Source organism: Oncorhynchus keta, chromosome 20, assembly GCF_023373465.1.
Source record: "Oncorhynchus keta strain PuntledgeMale-10-30-2019 chromosome 20, Oket_V2, whole genome shotgun sequence".
Taxonomy (NCBI): Eukaryota; Metazoa; Chordata; class Actinopteri; order Salmoniformes; family Salmonidae; genus Oncorhynchus; species Oncorhynchus keta.
In genome coordinates, this window is record NC_068440.1 from 44,116,455 (window position 1) to 44,135,230 (window position 18,776).

An 18,776-nucleotide genomic window follows, 5' to 3' on the forward strand; every position below is an offset into this window, starting at 1 on the left:
GTATATATCTCTCTCCACTACTAAAGCCCTATGGTGGTCTAGTATATCTCTCCACTACTAAAGACATGTGGTGGTCTAGTATATATCTCTTTCTCCACTACTAAAGCCCTGTGGTGGTCTAGTATATCTCTCTCTCCACTACTAAAGCCCTGTGGTGGTCTAGTATATCTCTCTCTCTCCACTACTAAAGCCCTGTGGTGGTCTAGTATATCTCTCTCTCCACTACTAAAGCCCTGTGGTGGTCTAGTATATATCTCTCTCTCCACTACTAAAGCCCTGTGGTGGTCTAGTATATCTCTCTCTCCACTACTAAAGCCCTGTGGTGGTCTAGTATATCTCTCTTTCTCCACTACTAAAGCCCTGTGGTGGTCTAGTATATCTCTCTCTCCACTACTAAAGCCCTGTGGTGGTCTAGTATATCTCTCTCCACTACTAAAGCCCTGTGGTGGTCTAGTACATCTCTCTCTCCACTACTGAAGCCCTGTGGTGGTCTAGTATATCTCTCTCCACTACTAAAGCCCTGTGGTGGTCTAGTATATCTCTCTCTCCACTACTAAAGCCCTGTGGTGGTCTAGTATATATATATCTCTCTCCACTACTGAAGCCCTGTGGTGGTCTAGTGTATATCTCTCTAAACTACTAAAGCCCTATGGTGGTCTAGTATATCTCTCTCCACTACTAAAGCCCTGTGGTGGTCTAGTATATCTCAATCTCCACTACTAAAGCCCTGTGGTGGTCTAGTATATATATCTCTCTCCACTACTGAAGCCCTGTGGTGGTCTAGTATATATCTCTCCACTACTAAAGCCCTGTGGTGGTCTAGTATATATCTCTTTCCACTACTAAAGCCCTGTGGTGGTCTAGTATATATATCTCTCTCCACTACTGAAGCCCTGTGGTGGTCTAGTATATATCTCTCCCCACTACTAAAGCCCTATTGCGGTATCTCTCTCTCTCCACTACTAAAGCCCTATGGTGGTATCTCTCTCTCCACTACTAAAGCCCTATTGCGGTATCTCTCCACTACTAAAGCCCTGTGGTGGTCTAGTATATCTCTCTCTCTACTACTAAAGCCCTGTGGTGGTCTAGTATATATCTCTCTCCACTACTAAAGCCCTATGGTGGTCTAGTATATCTCTCCACTACTAAAGACATGTGGTGGTCTAGTATATATCTCTTTCTCCACTACTAAAGCCCTGTGGTGGTCTAGTATATCTCTCTCTCTCCACTACTAAAGCCCTGTGGTGGTCTAGTATATCTCTCTCTCTCCACTACTAAAGCCCTGTGGTGGTCTAGTATATCTCTCTCTCTCCACTACTAAAGCCCTGTGGTGGTCTAGTATATATCTCTCTCTCCACTACTAAAGCCCTGTGGTGGTCTAGTATATCTCTCTCTCCACTACTAAAGCCCTGTGGTGGTCTAGTATATCTCTCTTTCTCCACTACTAAAGCCCTGTGGTGGTCTAGTATATCTCTCTCTCCACTACTAAAGCCCTGTGGTGGTCTAGTATATCTCTCTCCACTACTAAAGCCCTGTGGTGGTCTAGTACATCTCTCTCTCCACTACTGAAGCCCTGTGGTGGTCTAGTATATCTCTCTCCACTACTAAAGCCCTGTGGTGGTCTAGTATATCTCTCTCTCCACTACTAAAGCCCTGTGGTGGTCTAGTATATATATATCTCTCTCCACTACTGAAGCCCTGTGGTGGTCTAGTGTATATCTCTCTAAACTACTAAAGCCCTATGGTGGTCTAGTATATCTCTCTCCACTACTAAAGCCCTGTGGTGGTCTAGTATATCTCAATCTCCACTACTAAAGCCCTGTGGTGGTCTAGTATATATATCTCTCTCCACTACTGAAGCCCTGTGGTGGTCTAGTATATATCTCTCTCCACTACTAAAGCCCTGTGGTGGTCTAGTATATATCTCTTTCCACTACTAAAGCCCTGTGGTGGTCTAGTATATATATCTCTCTCCACTACTGAAGCCCTGTGGTGGTCTAGTATATATCTCTCCCCACTACTAAAGCCCTATTGCGGTATCTCTCTCTCTCCACTACTAAAGCCCTATGGTGGTATCTCTCTCTCCACTACTAAAGCCCTATTGCGGTATCTCTCCACTACTAAAGCCCTGTGGTGGTCTAGTATATCTCTCTCTCTACTACTAAAGCCCTGTGGTGGTCTAGTATATATCTCTCTCCACTACTAAAGCCCTATGGTGGTCTAGTATATCTCTCTCTCTCCACTACTAAAGCCCTGTGGTGGTCTAGTATATCTCTCTCTCCACTACTAAAGCCCTGTGGTGGTCTAGTATATCTCTCTTTCTCCACTACTAAAGCCCTGTGGTGGTCTAGTATATCTCTCTCCACTACTAAAGCCCTATGGTGGTATCTCTCTCCCCACTACTAAAGCCCTGTGGTGGTCTAGTATATCTCTCTCTCCACTACTAAAGCCCTGTGGTGGTCTAGTATATATATATCTCTCCACTACTAAAGACATGTGGTGGTCTAGTATATCTCTCTTTCTCCACTACTAAAGCCCTGTGGTGGTCTAGTATATCTCTCTCTCTCCACTACTAAAGCCCTGTGGTGGTCTAGTATATCTCTCTCTCTCCACTACTAAAGCCCTGTGGTGGTCTAGTATATCTCTCTCTCCACTACTAAAGCCCTGTGGTGGTCTAGTATATCTCTCTTTCTCCACTACTAAAGCCCTGTGGTGGTCTAGTATATCTCTCTCCACTACTAAAGCCCTATGGTGGTATCTCTCTCCCCACTACTAAAGCCCTGTGGTGGTCTAGTATATATCTCTCCCCACTACTAAAGCCCTGTGGTGGTCTAGTATATATATCTCTCTCCACTACTGAAGCCCTGTGGTGGTCTAGTATATATCTCTCTCCACTACTAAAGCCCTGTGGTGGTCTAGTATATATCTCTCCCCACTACTAAAGCCCTATTGCGGTATCTCTCCACTACTAAAGCCCTGTGGTGGTCTAGTATATCTCTCTTTCTCCACTACTAAAGCCCTGTGGTGGTCTAGTATATCTCTCTCCACTACTAAAGCCCTGTGGTGGTCTAGTATCTCTCTCTCTCCACTACTAAAGCCCTATGGTGGTATCTCTCTCCCCACTACTAAAGCCCTGTGGTGGTCTAGTATATCTCTCTCTCCACTACTAAAGCCCTGTGGTGGTCTAGTATATATCTCTCTCTCCACTACTGAAGCCCTGTGGTGGTCTAGTATATATCTCTCCCCACTACTAAAGCCCTGTGGTGGTCTAGTATATATATCTCTCTCCACTACTGAAGCCCTGTGGTGGTCTAGTATATATCTCTCTCCACTACTAAAGCCCTGTGGTGGTCTAGTATATATATCTCTCCACTACTAAAGCCCTGTGGTGGTCTAGTATATATCTCTCTCCACTACTAAAGCCCTGTGGTGGTCTAGTATATATCTCTCCCCACTACTAAAGCCCTGTGGTGGTCTAGTATATATATCTCTCTCCACTACTGAAGCCCTGTGGTGGTCTAGTATATATCTCTCTCCACTACTAAAGCCCTGTGGTGGTCTAGTATATATCTCTCCCCACTACTAAAGCCCTATTGCGGTATCTCTCCACTACTAAAGCCCTGTGGTGGTCTAGTATATCTCTCTTTCTCCACTACTAAAGCCCTGTGGTGGTCTAGTATATCTCTCTCCACTACTAAAGCCCTGTGGTGGTCTAGTATCTCTCTCTCTCCACTACTAAAGCCCTATGGTGGTATCTCTCTCCCCACTACTAAAGCCCTGTGGTGGTCTAGTATATCTCTCTCTCCACTACTAAAGCCCTGTGGTGGTCTAGTATATCTCTCTCTCCACTACTAAAGCCCTGTGGTGGTCTAGTATATCTCTCTCTCTACTACTAAAGCCCTGTGGTGGTCTAGTATATCTCTCTCTCCACTACTAAAGCCCTGTGGTGGTCTAGTATATATCTCTCTCCACTACTAAAGCCCTGTGGTGGTCTAGTGTATATCTCTCTCCACTACTAAAGCCCTATGGTGGTTTCTCTCTCTCTCCACTGCTACAGCCCTGTGATGGTATCTCTCTCTCTCCACTACTAAAGCCCAACCTGAGATCACTAAAGGATTGTTTAAACTCAGAAGTTCCTAAAAAAAGAGGAATGTGATTGACGGGTGCAGATCCATTAACAGTTTAGTCTGTAGATGAAGTGGAGTTTGATGAAGTGTTTGAAAAAGGCCGGAGGTGTTTGACAAGTTGATATTATTTGGGGTGAAACGAAATGCTCGTTAGTGTAGAAGTTTGTGTAGCACCGGAATGAATTAAGTTAACTTTATATTTAGTTTCCAAGATCATCCTTAAATAACCTAAGATTTGCCCATTAAGCCGGTGCAAAACGTGTTTCTAGGAGCTGTATTCATCCCACTCTGAATGGTACTAGTGTTTGTGAGCTGTCAGCCCTCTTGCCAACTACTGCTGAGCAGCGTTCCATCTCACCTCGCTGATTATGTGGTTCATTATCATGCTGTGAACATCTGGTTCTCCTCCTCAGGGTTGGGTTTACGTAGGGATCACCCAAGCCAGAGGCCTGTTGTGCTAGGCTTCTACCCAGCCAATGCAGGCCGAACTCGGCCAAGGCATCTCCTTCTCTAGCTTTCTCTGGTCAATGCAACCTCTTCTCTAGCTTTCTCTGGCCAATGTAACCTCTTCTCTAGCTTTCTCTGGCCAATGTAACCTCTGCTCTAGCTTTCTCTGGTCAATGCAACCTCTTCTCTAGCTTTCTCTGGTCAATGCAACCTCTTCTCTAGCTTTCTCTGGTCAATGTAACCTCTTCTCTAGCTTTCTCTGGTCAATGCAACCTCTTCTCTAGCTTTCTCTGGTCAATGCAACCTCTTCTCTAGCTTTCTCTGGTCAATGCAACCTCTTCTCTAGCTTTCTCTGGCCAATGTAACCTCTGCTCTAGCTTTCTCTGGTCAATGCAACCTCTTCTCTAGCTTTCTCTGGTCAATGCAACCTCTTCTCTAGCTTTCTCTGGTCAATGTAACCTCTTCTCTAGCTTTCTCTGGTCAATGCAACCTCTTCTCTAGCTTTCTCTGGTCAATGCAACCTCTTCTCTAGCTTTCTCTGGTCAATGTAACCTCTTCTCTAGCTTTCTCTGGTCAATGCAACCTCTTCTCTAGCTTTCTCTGGCCAATGCAACCTCTTCTCTAGCTTTCTCTGGCCAATGTAACCTCTTCTCTAGCTTTCTCTGGTCAATGTAACCTCTTCTCTAGCTTTCTCTGGTCAATGTAACCTCTTCTCTAGCTTTCTCTGGTCAATGTAACCTCTTCTCTAGCTTTCTCTGGCCAATACAACCTCTTCTCTAGCTTTCTCTGGCCAATGTAACCTCTTCTCTAGCTTTCTCTGGTCAATGTAACCTCTTCTCTAGCTTTCTCTGGTCAATGTAACCTCTTCTCTAGCTTTCTCTGGCCAATGTAACCTCTTCTCTAGCTTTCTCTGGTCAATGTAACCTCTTCTCTAGCTTTCTCTGGTCAATGCAACCTCTTCTCTAGCTTTCTCTGGTCAATGTAACCTCTTCTCTAGCTTTCTCTGGTCAATGTAACCTCTTCTCTAGCTTTCTCTGGTCAATACAACCTCTTCTCTAGCTTTCTCTGGTCAATGTAACCTCTTCTCTAGCTTTCTCTGGCCAATACAACCTCTTCTCTAGCTTTCTCTGGCCAATACAACCTCTTCTCTAGCTTTCTCTGGTCAATGTAACCTCTTCTCTAGCTTTCTCTCTCTTCTCTGGAGCAGTCGGGTCACTCAATTACTCTGCGATTTCTTCCACCCATCCAACCAAGAAAGGCATCCAACCCTTTCCCTATTGTTCCCAGGCCAAGGAAGCATCTTCTCCAGGGCCAAACACCCATAGTCAGCCCCCTCTTCCACCTGTCCCTGTAGCTAAGGCAGTCTAATATCCATAGCCAGCCCCCTCTCCCATCTGTCCCTGTTACTAAGGCAGTCTCATATCCATAGCCAACCCCCTCTCCCATCTGTCCCTGTAACTAAGGCAGTCTCATATCCATAGCCAGCCCCCTCTCCCATCTGTCCCTGTAACTAAGGCAGTCTCATATCCATAGCCAACCCCCTCTCCCATCTGTCCCTGTAACTAAGGCAGTCTCATATCCATAGCCAGCCCCCTCTCCCATCTGTCCCTGTAACTAAGGCAGTCTCATATCCATAGCCAGCCCCCTCTCCCATCTGTCCCTGTAACTATAAGGCAGTCTCATATCCATAGTTCCTTGGTGTCCACATCACCAACAAACTAGAATGTTCCAAACACACCACGACAGTTGTGAAGACGGCACGACAATGTCTTTTCCCCCGCAGGAGACTGAAAAGATCTAGAATGGCTCATAAGATCCTCAAAAGGTTCTACAGCTACATCATAGAGAGCATCCTGACAGGTTACATCAGTGCCTGGTATGGCAACTGCTATGCCTCCAACAGTAAGGCACTACAGAGGGTAATGCATGTGGCCTAGTACATCACCCGGACCAAGCCTCCTGCTGTCCAGGACCTCTAAACCAGGCGGTGTCAGAGGAAGGCCCTAAAAAATGTCAAAGACCCCAGCCACCCCAGTCTTAGACTGTTCTCTCTACTAACGCACGGCAAGCGGTACCGGAGTGCCAAGTCTAGGTCCAAAAGGCTTCTTAACAGCTTCTACCCCCAAGCCATAGGACAGCTGAACATAAAATGGCTACCCAGACTTTTGGCATTTTTACACTGCTGCTACTCTCTGTTTATTATCTTTGCATAGTCCATTTACCCCTACCGACATGTACTCTCTGTTTATTATCTTTGCATAGTCCATTTACCCCTACCTACATGTACCCTGCTGCTACTCTCTGTTTATTATCTTTGCATAGTCCATTTACCCCTACCTACATGTACACTGCTGCTACTCTCTGTTTATTATCTTTGCATAGTCCATTTACCCCTACCGACATGTACATGTTGCTACTTTGCACTGCTGCTACTCTCTGTTTATTATCTTTGCATAGTCCATTTACCCCTACCGACATGTACCATGTTGCTACTCTCTGTTTATTATCTTTGCATAGTCCATTTACCCCTACCGACATGTACACTGCTGCTACTCTCTGTTTATTATCTTTGCATAGTCCATTTACCCCTACCGACATGTACCATGTTGCTACTCTCTGTTTATTATCTTTGTCCATTTACCCCTACCTACATGTACACTGTTGCTACTCTCTGTTTATTATCTTTGTCCATTTACCCCTACCTACATGTACACTGTTGCTACTCTCTGTTTATTATCTTTGCATAGTCCATTTACCCCTACCTACATGTACCATGTTGCTACTCTCTGTTTATTATCTTTGCATAGTCCATTTACCCCTACCGGCATGTACCATGTTGCTACTCTCTGTTTATTATCTTTGCATAGTCCATTTACCCCTACCGACATGTACCATGTTGCTACTCTCTGTTTATTATCTTTGCATAGTCCATTTACCCCTACCGACATGTACCATGTTGCTACTCTCTGTTTATTATCTTTGCATAGTCCATTTACCCCTACCGGCATGTTTACCATGTTGCTACTCTCTGTTTATTATCTTTGCATAGTCCATTTACCCCTACCGACATGTACACTGCTGCTACTCTCTGTTTATTATCTTTGCATAGTCCATTTACCCCTACCGACATGTACACTGCTGCTACTCTCTGTTTATTATCTTTGCATAGTCCATTTACCCCTACCGGCATGTACCATGTTGCTACTCTCTGTTTATTATCTTTGCATAGTCCATTTACCCCTACCGACATGTACACTGTTGCTACTCTCTGTTTATTATCTTTGCATAGTCCATTTACCCCTACCGACATGTACACTGCTGCTACTCTCTGTTTATTATCTTTGCATAGTCCATTTACCCCTACCGACATGTACACTGTTGCTACTCTCTGTTTATTATCTTTGCATAGTCCATTTTCCCCTACCTGACATGTACCATGTTGCTACTCTCTGTTTATTATCTTTGCATAGTCTATTTACCCCTACCGGCATGTACACTGCTGCTACTCTCTGTTTATTATCTTTGCATAGTCCATTTACCCCTACCGACATGTACTCTCTGTTTATTATCTTTGCATAGTCCATTTACCCCTACCTACATGTACCCTGCTGCTACTCTCTGTTTATTATCTTTGCATAGTCCATTTACCCCTACCGGCATGTACAGGAAACTAGGTGTATGTAGCATGTCACTACTACTACTGTTTTTTCAAAATGCGTTTTTTTTTTGGCAGAAATGCATTCTGGAAATAAAAACTTTTCATTTGCCTTAATAACAAACGTGTGTGCCATCTGTAAATATGAATACAATTTTTAAATTTGCGAGCCTAATTCGTTTAGTACCGAGCTTTGAAATGAGTGGAATGCCCAGTGGAATTAGCAGATGGAGAAAATCCTGGCTTTTGATCGCAGAGCGAGTCAAAAAAGAGAACACACAGAAAGAAGGCTGTTGTATAAAACACCTTTCTCCGGATTACATCATCATACTAAGGTCAACCATCTGTGAAGTTTATTAATACGGGTAAGATAGTCTAGCTAGCTACATTTTCAGATATGACACATTTATAATTTAGCCTGAAAGTCCGTTTCGTTTCAAGTTGAAGCGTACTGTTTGCTAGCTAACGTTACATGTATGATCTGTGTAGTAATATTAGTTGTATCTCAGAGTCATTTAGTTAGTTATAGGCTAATGGTAGCTAGCTAACATCGAACCTAGTTGGTTAGCTACCTGCAGATTCATGCAGAGTAGTAAACATTATGAGTTTGGATTATGGGTAATTGTTTAGCTAGCTAGCTACATGTTTAAACAAAAGACTCCACTCTGTGAGTAACCATTTCAATAGAATGTTCATGATGTCACTACGACAACTGTCGATAGACATAGATGGTAAATTCTCTCTGGATATCTACTCCGACTTCAGAGGACTCTCGTCTGAGTGTCTGAGCCAGAGGAGCAGAATAACTGATGAATTTATGAACAGTCAACACCCGGGGCGGCAGGGTTGCCTAGTGGTTAGAGCGTTGGACTAGTAACCGGAAGGATGTGAGTTCAAATCCCAGAGCTGACAAGGTACAAATCTGTCGTTCTGCCCCTGAACAGGCAGTTAACCCACTGTTCCCAGGCCGTCATTAAAAATAAGAATTTGTTCTTAACTGACTTGCCTGGTTAAATAAAGGTAAAATACATTTTAAAAAATAAAAAAATATGGCTGGTGTCAGTAACCGTTGGAAGAAAAGCATAATACAATTGTTGCCAGCAACACAGTTAGTCTCCAACGCTCTGGATAACATGAAAACAGTGTAACCAGCTCTGCTAGGGTGAGTAAAATGGCCAGTGAGCTGTTCTCAAGCTAGCCAACGAAAGCCAGTTAGATTGGACGCTTGACTGCTGTCAGAACACTCGTATCAACCCTAGTCAACCCTAGTCAACCCAAGTCAACCCTAGTGAACCCTTGTGAACTCTAGTCAACTCTAGTCAACCCTAGTCAACCCTAGTCCTCAGCGAGAGGGTCCATTGTGCGCTCTGAACTGAGAGTGTAATTCTCTGAGTTTATGAACGACGTTTGCGCACTGCCACTCCAGATTGAATCCTTAAAGAGATGGGTGGGGCTAAGGCTTAATTAAGATGCTCTAAATGATGCTCATCAACTTTCAAAACAGAATTACTTTACCATTGTCCCTCAGCTGTAGATATACCACTTTCTAGCTATGAGTCTCTACTTTTAACCAATGTAAAAAACACCATTTCAAATGTAGCTACAAAAAAACGAATTGAGTCGGTTGGTCGGTTATTACCTCGATTACTAAACTGTATCCTCACCCATTGACTCGGTAATCCCCTGTATATTATTATTGTTATTTTATTGGTACTTTTTAACTTTTTTTTAACTTAAGTTTATTTAGTAAATCTATTCTTAAATCGTATTTTTCTTAAAACTGCATTGTTGGTTAATCTGCCTCACATGAAGCTCATTCAGGTGGGAAGCTGCTATAGACCACCAAATGTTATTTTGTTTATTTTATTTCACCTATATTTAACCAGGTAGGCCAGTTGAGAACACCTTTATTTAACCAGGTAGGCTAGTTGAGAACACCTTTATTTAACCAGGTAGGCTAGTTGAGAACACCTTTATTTAACCAGGTAGGCTAGTTGAGAACACCTTTATTTAACCAGGTAGGCTAGTTGAGAACACCTTTATTTAACCAGGTAGGCTAGTTGAGAACACCTTTATTTAACCAGGTAGGCCAGTTGAGAACACCTTTATTTAACCAGGAAGGCCAGTTGAGAACACCTTTATTTAACCAGGTAGGCTAGTTGAGAACACTATTTAACCCCTAGGCTATAATGTGGATAACCAGGTAGTTACCTGTCTAACAGAACACAGAGGGTGTTATGGCTTTGACACCCCTTATAATGTGGATAACCAGGTTAGGCTAGTCTGACAGAACACAGAGGGTGTTAACCAGGTGGCTTTACACCCCCTGCTATAATGTGGATAAAGAGAACACCTGTCTAACAGAACACAGGTGTTATGGCTTTACACCCCCTGCTATAATGTGGATAAAGAGTTACCTGTCTAACAGAACAGAGGTGTTATGGCTTTACACCCCTGCTATAATGTGGATAAAGACTTACCTGTTAACAGAACACAGAGGGTGTTATGGCTTTACACCCCTGCTATAATGTGGATAAAGAGTTACCTGTCTAACAGAACACAGGGGTGTCATGGCTTGAGAACCCTTATAATTTAAAGGTTACCTGTCTAACAGAACACAGATTGTCATGGCTTTACACCCCCTGCTATAATGTGGATAAAGACTTACCTGTCTAACAGAACACAGAGGCTGTTATGGCTTTACACCCCCTGCTATAATGTGGATAAAGAGTTACCTGTCTAACAGAACACAGAGGGTGTTATGGCTTTACACCCCCTGCTATAATGTGGATAAAGAGTTACCTGTCTAACAGAACACAGGGTGTTATGGCTTTACACCCCTGCTATAATGTGGATAAAGAGTTACCTGTCTAACAGAACACAGAGGCTGTTATGGCTTTACACCCCTGCTATAATGTGGATAAAGAGTTACCTGTCTAACAGAACACAGAGGGTGTTATGGCTTTACACCCCTGCTATAATGTGGATAAAGAGTTACCTGTCTAACAGAACACAGAGGGTGTTATGGCTTTACACCCCCTGCTATAATGTGGATAAAGAGTTACCTGTCTAACAGAACACAGAGGGAACATGGCTTTACACCCCCCTGCTATAATGTGGATAAAGAGTTACCTGTCTAACAGAACACAGAGGTGTCATGGCTTTACACCCCCTGCTATAATGTGGATAAAGAGTTACCTGTCTAACAGAACACAGAGGCTGTTATGGCTTTACACCCCCTGCTATAATGTGGATAAAGAGTTACCTGTCTAACACATTTCAGAAGGTTGTTATTGTGTATGTGTGTTGATTGTTCTGGTCCTCTCCCAGTCTCCATGCCCAGGGGTTCAGTGGTACCGCCGGCCGCACCAGCAGTCTGACCCAGCCTGGGACCCAGTTCAGCACCAAGGACCGAGACAACGACCGCTGCTCCTGCAAATGTGCCCAGATGGCTTCTGGAGGTACTCTGAGGCTCTCACTTTCATTAACAGGTTTCCATGCAGCTGTGTTCTGCTAGTCAAGTACGTACCAGCCAGATAAAGCACGTCAGGCCTGACGGAAACAGAACATTTGTCGGTAATCAAATGTCAATGAAACAAAACAAGGTGGTGTTATTTATTTTTTTTTGCTGGTAAAAATTAATTGAGCGAGAAATGTCGGTGGAAACGCTTTAATGTGGAAATATTGATATAATATCCGTCACATGGAAGTAAAGTTGGAATCACGTAATGACCTGTTGTGTGGTCAGGAAAACCATGCAGTTTGTTAGGCTACAGATGAAGTAAATGATGAAGACCTTCCCAGGGTGGTGAAAGAGCACGGCGATGAGCTTGATGCTCCTTTATGAGTCTTATTCTGGTGACATGATGATCCATGCTTGGCTGCTGTTTGACACATGTTTTTTGTTGTTGTTGTCCATAATAATGTCGTCGGGGAGGCTGCTGTTGGTTAGAGTGTACGTGCCAGAGGGGGCACAGTCACAATTGTTTTTGTGAGAAAACTATCGGTAAAGTTGAAACTGCGACGGAAACCCATTTAACAATGTATTTTTCATTTGGTTCATTGGAATATAACCTCAAGTGCACGACACCATTACACATAGCCACAACCTTCCCTACTCTATCCTCTACCTTCCCTCCTCTATCCTCTACCTTCCCTCCTCCTACTCTATCCTCTACCTTCCCTCCTCCTACTATGTCCTCTACCTTCCCTCCTCTATCCTCTACCTTCCCTCCTCCTACTCTATCCTCTACCTTCCCTCCTCCTACTCTATCCTCTACCTTCCCTACTCTATCCTCTACCTTCCCTCCTCCTACTCTATCCTGTACCTTCCGTCCTCCTACTCTATCCTCTACCTTCCCTCCTCTATCCTCTACCTTCCCTCCTCTATCCTCTACCTTCCCTCCTCTATCCTCTACCTTCCCTCCTCCTACTCTATCCTCTACCTTCCCTCCTCCTACTCTATCCTCTACCTTCTCTCCTCCTACTCTATCCTCTATCTTCCCTCCTCTATCCTCTACCTTCCCTCCTTCTACTCTATCATCTACATTCCCTCCTCCTACTCTATCCTCTACCTTCCCTACTCCTACTCTATCCTCTACGTTCCCTCCTCTATCATCTACCTTCCCTCCTCCTACTCTATCCTCTACCTTCCCTCCTCTATCCTCTACCTTCCCTCCTCTATCCTCTACCTTCCCTCCTCCTACTCTATCCTCTACCTTCCCTCCTACTCTATCCTCTACCTTCCCTCATAATACTCTACACTTTGCCTTCACTCCTCCTACTCCTATCCTCTACCTTCCCTCCTCCTACTCTATCCTCTACTTTCCCTCCTCTATCCTCTACCTTCTTTCCTCTGCTCTATCATCTACCTTCCCTCCTCCTACTCTATCCTCTACCTTCGCTCCTCCTACTCTACCCTCTACCTTCCCTCCTCTATCCTCTACCTTCCCTCCTCTATCCTCTACCTTCCCTCCTCCTGCTCTATCCTCTACCTTCCCTCATAATACTCTATGCTTTGCCTTCACTCCTCCTACTCTATCATCTACCTTCCCTCCTCCTACTCTATCATCTACCTTCCCTCCTCCTACTCTATCCTCTACCTTCCCTCCTCCTACTCTATCCTCTACCTTCCCTCCTCTATCCTCTACCTTCCCTCCTCTATCCTCTACCTTCCCTCCTCCTACTCTATCCTCTACCTTCCCTCCTCCTACTCTATCATCTACCTTCCCTCCTCCTACTCCATCCTCTACCTTCCCTCCTCCTACTCTATCCTCTACCTTCCCTCCTCTATCCTCTACCTTCCCTCCTCTATCCTCTACCTTCCCTCCTCTATCCTCTAACTTCCCTCATAATACTCTATACTTTGCCTTCACTCCTCTTTCTCTATCATCTACCTTCCCTCCTCCTCCTCTACCTGCCCTCCTCTATCCTCTACCTGCCCTCCTCTATCCTCTACCTTCCCTCCTCTATCCTCTACCTTCCCTCCTCCTACTCTATCCTCTACCTTCCCTCCTCCTACTCTATCATCTACATTCCCTCCTCCTACTCTATCATCTACATTCCCTCCTCCTACTCTATCCTCTACCTTCCCTCCTCCTACTCTATCCTCTACCTTCCCTCATAATACTCTATACTTTGCCTTCACTCCTCCTACTCTATCCTCTACCTTCCCTCCTCCTACTCTATCCTCTACCTTCCCTCCTCTATCCTCTATCCTCTACCTTCTCTCCTCCTACTCTATCCTCTACCTTCCCTCCACTATCCTCTACCTTCCCTCCTCTATCCTCTAACTTCCCTCCTCCTACTCTATCCTCTAACTTCCCTCCTCCTACTCTATCCTCTACCTTCCCTCCTCTATCCTCTACCTTCCCTCATAATACTCTATACTTTGCCTTCACTCCTCTTTCTCTATCATCTACCTGCCCTCCTCTATCCTCTACCTGCCCTCCTCTATCCTCTACCTTCCCTCCTCTATCCTCTACCTGCCCTCCTCTATCCTCTACCTTCCCTCCTCTATCCTCTACCTTCCCTCCTCTATCCTCTACCTTCCCTCCTCTATCCTCTACCTTCCCTCCTCATCCTCTATCCTCTACCTTCTCTCCTCCTCCTCTATCCTCTGCCTTCCCTCCTCTATCCTCTACCTTCCCTACTCTATCCTCTACCTTCCCTCCTCCTCCTCTATCCTCTACCTGCCCTCCTCTATCCTCTACCTTCCCTCCTCTGTCCTCTACCTTCCCTCCTCTGTCCTCTACCTTCCCCCCTCTGTCCTTTACTTTCCCTCTATCCTCTACTTTCCCTCCTCTATCCTCTACCTTCCCTACTCTATCCTCTACCTTCCCTCCTCTATCCTCTACCTTCCCTCCTCCTCCTCTATCCTCTACCTGCCCTGCTCCTCCTCTATCCTCTACCTGCCCTGCTCCTCCTCTATTCTCTACCTTCCCTCCTCCTCCTCTATCCTCTACCTTCCCTCCTCCTACTCTATCCTCTACCTGCCCTCCTCTATCCTCTATCTTCCCTCCTCCTCCTCTATCCTCTACCTTCCCTCCTCCTCCTCTATCCTCTACCTTCCCTCCTCTATCCTCTACCTTCCCTCCTCTGTCCTCTACTTTCCCTCCTCCTCCTCTGTCCTCTACCTTCCCTCCTCTGTCCTCTACCTTCCCTCCTCTGTCCTCTACTTTCCCCCTATCCTCTACTTTCCCTCCTCTATCCTCTACCTTCCCTACTCTATCCTCTACCTTCCCTCCTCTATCCTCTACCTTCCCTCCTCCTCCTCTATCCCCTACCTCCCCTCCTCCTCTATCCTCTACCTTCCCTCCTCCTCCTCTATCCTCTACCTTCCCTCCTCTATCCTCTACCTTCCCTCCTCTGTCCTCTACTTTCCCTCCTCCTCCTCTGTCCTCTACCTTCCCTCCTCTGTCCTCTACTTTCCCTCCTCCTCCTCTATCCTCTACTTTCTCTCCTCCTCCTCTATCCTCTGCCTTCCCTCCTCTATCCTCTACCTTCCCTACTCTATCCTCTACCTTCCCTCCTCCTACTATGTCCTCTACCTTCCCTCTATCCTCTACCTTCCCTCCTCCTCCTCTATCCTCTACCTTCCCTCCTCCTACTCTGTCCTCTACTTCCCTCCTCTGTCCTCTACTTTCCCTCTATCCTCTACTTTCCCTCCTCTATCCTCTACTTTCCCTCCTCCTCCTCTGTCCTCTACCTTCCCTCCTCCTACTATGTCCTCTACCTTCCCTCCTCCTCCTCTATCCTCTACCTGCCCTCCTCTATCCTCTACCTGCCCTCCTCTATCCTCTACCTTCCCTCCTCCTCCTCTATCCTCTACCTTCCCTCCTCCTCCTCTATCCTCTACCTTCCCTCCTCCTCCTCTATCCTCTACCTTCCCTCCTCTATCCTCTACCTTCCCTCCTCTGTCCTCTACCTTCCCTCCTCTATCCTCTACCTTCCCTCCTCTATCCTCTACCTTCCCTCCTCTATCCTCTACCTTCCCTCCTCTATCCTCTACCTTCCCTCCTCTGTCCTGTACTTTCCCTCCTCCTCCTCTGTCCTCTACCTTCCCTCCTCCTCCTCTATCCTCTACCTTCCCTCCTCCTACTATGTCCTCTGCCTTCCCTCCTCTACCTTTCCTCCTCTATCCTCTACCTTCCCTCCTCTGTCCTCTACCTTCCCTCCTCTGTCCTCTACCTTCCCTCCTCTGTCCTCTACTTTCCCTATATCCTCTACTTTCCCTCCTCTATCCTCTACTTTCCCTCCTCCTCCTCTGTCCTCTACCTTCCCTCCTCCTACTATGTCCTCTACCTTCCCTCCTCCCTCCTCTATCCTCTACCTTCCCTCCTCCCTCCTCTATCCTCTACCTTCCCTCCTCCTACTATGTCCTCTACCTTCTCTCCTCCTACTCTATCCTCTACCTTCCCCCCTCTATCCTCTACCTTCCCTCCTCCTCCTCTATCCTCTACCTTCTCTCCTCTATCCTCTACCTTCCCTCCTCTATCCTCTACCTTCCCTCCTCCTCCTCTGTCCTCTACCTTCCCTCCTCCTACTATGTCCTCTACCTTCCCTCCTCTATCCTCTACCTTCCTTCCTCCTACTATGTCCTCTACCTTCCCTCCTCCTACTCTATCCTCTACCTTCCCTCCTCCTACTCTATCCTCTACCTTCCCTCCTCCTACTCTATCCTCTACCTTCCCCCCTCTATCCTCTACCTTCTCTCCTTCTACTTAATACCAATTTTTCTAAATAAATGTTTTATTGGTCTGACTCTTGTAAAGTGTTTTCCTCTTGTAAAGTTGTACATAAACATGAAATGGCGTAGTTTGACCACACAACCTCCCTTTTCCTCTCTGGTGTAATCTCTCTGTTCCTGACCCCCGACCTTTCCCCTCTCCACTAGGTTGGGGGTTTGAGGCGTGGGTCCTCTGCTCTCTCTCTCTCTCTCTTCCTGACCTCTAACCTCTCCCCTCTCCACTAGGTTGGGGGTTTGAGGCGTGGGTCCTCTGCTCTCTCTCTCTCTCTCTCTCTCTCTTCCTAACCTCTAACCTGAAACCTCTCCCCTCTCCACTAGGTTGGCAGTTTGAGGCCTCTGGTCCATCTGCCCTCTCTCTCTCTCTCTCTCTCTCTCTCTCTCTCTCTCTTCCTGACCCCTGACCTCTCCCCTCTCCACTAGGTTGGTGGTTTGAGGCGTGTGGTCCCTCTGCCCTCTTTCTCTCTCTCTCTTCCTGACCTCTGACCTCTCCCCTCTCCCCTAGGTTGGTGGTTTGAGGCGTCTGGTCCCTCTGCCCTCTCTCTCTCTCTCTTCCTGACCCCTGACCTCTCCCCTCTCCACTAGGTTGGTGGTTTGAGGCGTGTGGTCCCTCTGCCCTCTCTCTCTCTCTTCCTGACCTCTAACCTCTCCCCTAGGTTGGTAGTTTGAGGCGTGTGGTCCCTCTGCCCTCTCTCTCTCTCTTCCTGACCCCTGACCTCTCCCCTCTCCACTAGGTTGGTGGTCTGAGGCGTGTGGTCCCTCTGCCCTCTCTCTCTCTCTTCGTGACCTCTAACCTCTCCCCTCTCCACTAGGTTGGTGGTTTGAGGCGTGTGGTCCATCTGCCCTCTCTCTCTCTCTTCCTGACCCCTGACCTCTCCCCTAGGTTGGTGGTTTGAGGCGTCTGGTCCATCTGCCCTCTCTCTCTCTTCCTGACCCCTGACCTCTCCCCTCTCCACTAGGTTGGTGGTTTGAGGCGTGTGGTCCATCTGCCCTCTCTCTCTCTCTCTCTCTCTCTCTCTCTCTCTCTCTCTCTCCCTGACCCCTGACCTCTCCCCTCTCCACTAGGTTGGTGGTTTGAGGCGGGTGGTCCATCTGCCCTCTCTCTCTCTCTCTCTCTCTCTCTTCCTGACCCCTGACCTCTCCCCTCTCCACTAGGTTGGTGGTTTGAGGCGTGTGGTCCCTCTGCTCTCTCTCTCTCTCTTCCTGACCCCTGACCTCTCCCCTCTCCACTAGGTTGGTGGTTTGAGGCGTGTGGTCCCTCTGCTCTCTCTCTCTCTCTTCCTGACCCCTGACCTCTCCCCTCTCCACTAGGTTGGTGGTTTGAGGCATGTGGTCCCTCTGCCCTCTCTCTCTCTCTCTTCCTGACCCCTGACCTCTCCCCTCTCCACTAGGTTGGTGGTTTGAGGCGGGTGGTCCATCTGCCCTCTCTCTCTCTCTCTCTCTCTCTCTTCCTGACCCCTGACCTCTCCCCTCTCCACTAGGTTGGTGGTTTGAGGCGTGTGGTCCCTCCAACCTGAACGGTATCTACTACTCTGGCGTCTCCAACGTGGTCCGTTACAACGGCATCAAGTGGTACTACTGGAAGGGACCCAGCCTCATGACTACAGTGACCACCATGATGGTTCGACCCGCAGGCTTCTGAGGCATAACGGCGGCGATCGCCGATGACGTCACCCCGACTGACTAAATCACAGACTGATATGAGCGCTTCTCGAATAATGATGTTTGCCAGACATGTGGAATATGATACTGGAGGTTTTTAATTGACTGTGTTTGAGAAAAATAGATCTGTTATTTTCTGAGAATGTATTCTGTCTCAGAAACGCTTCCCGCTGAAATGGAACACAGGCCACCGTAAATGTGTGTTTTAGAATGGGATTGTAATATATTGTAGATGCATAATGGTATATTATGTCTTACTGCTACTCCACTTTCACTTTAACAGCAATTCTTCCTGACTGTTTCCCGCTATGCCACTCAGAGATGCTTGTAAAACCTTTTTTTTTAAGGAGATAATTATCCTCATAAAAGTACATGATAAATAAACACAGGTGTTTCTACAAGCTTATTTACTTTCCCAACTGTATATTTGTGATAGAAGGTAAAAATCATTATTTTGCAGAAAAAAAAGCTAAATAAAATGACAAAAAAATGTAGCTGTGTTTGTGGTTTCATCTCCATGACTACGTCACCGTGGCTCCATCTCCATGACTACGTCACCGTCTCCAGGGCTTCAACATGGACGTCAGGACGTCTGATCAGGGAACCCTAGAGGTCAGAGGTCAGAACAGACCAGTTCTAT

The 18,776-nt window shown here is 46.4% G+C and overlaps 1 long non-coding RNA gene and 1 pseudogene across 1 annotated transcript; one reads left to right on the forward strand and one right to left on the reverse strand.

Moving 5' to 3' along the window:
* Window positions 1-18,539, forward strand: part of LOC118381967 (angiopoietin-2-like) — a 153,784-nt pseudogene extending 135,245 nt beyond the window's left edge.
* On the reverse strand, window positions 13,411-14,813 carry LOC127910057 (uncharacterized). Its single transcript, XR_008073824.1, has 3 exons — window positions 14,235-14,813; window positions 13,551-13,708; window positions 13,411-13,508 (listed from the first exon to the last, which is right to left on the reverse strand). It is a non-coding gene; the product is annotated as an uncharacterized LOC127910057 (long non-coding RNA).
* Window positions 18,540-18,776: the final 237 nt, after the last annotated feature.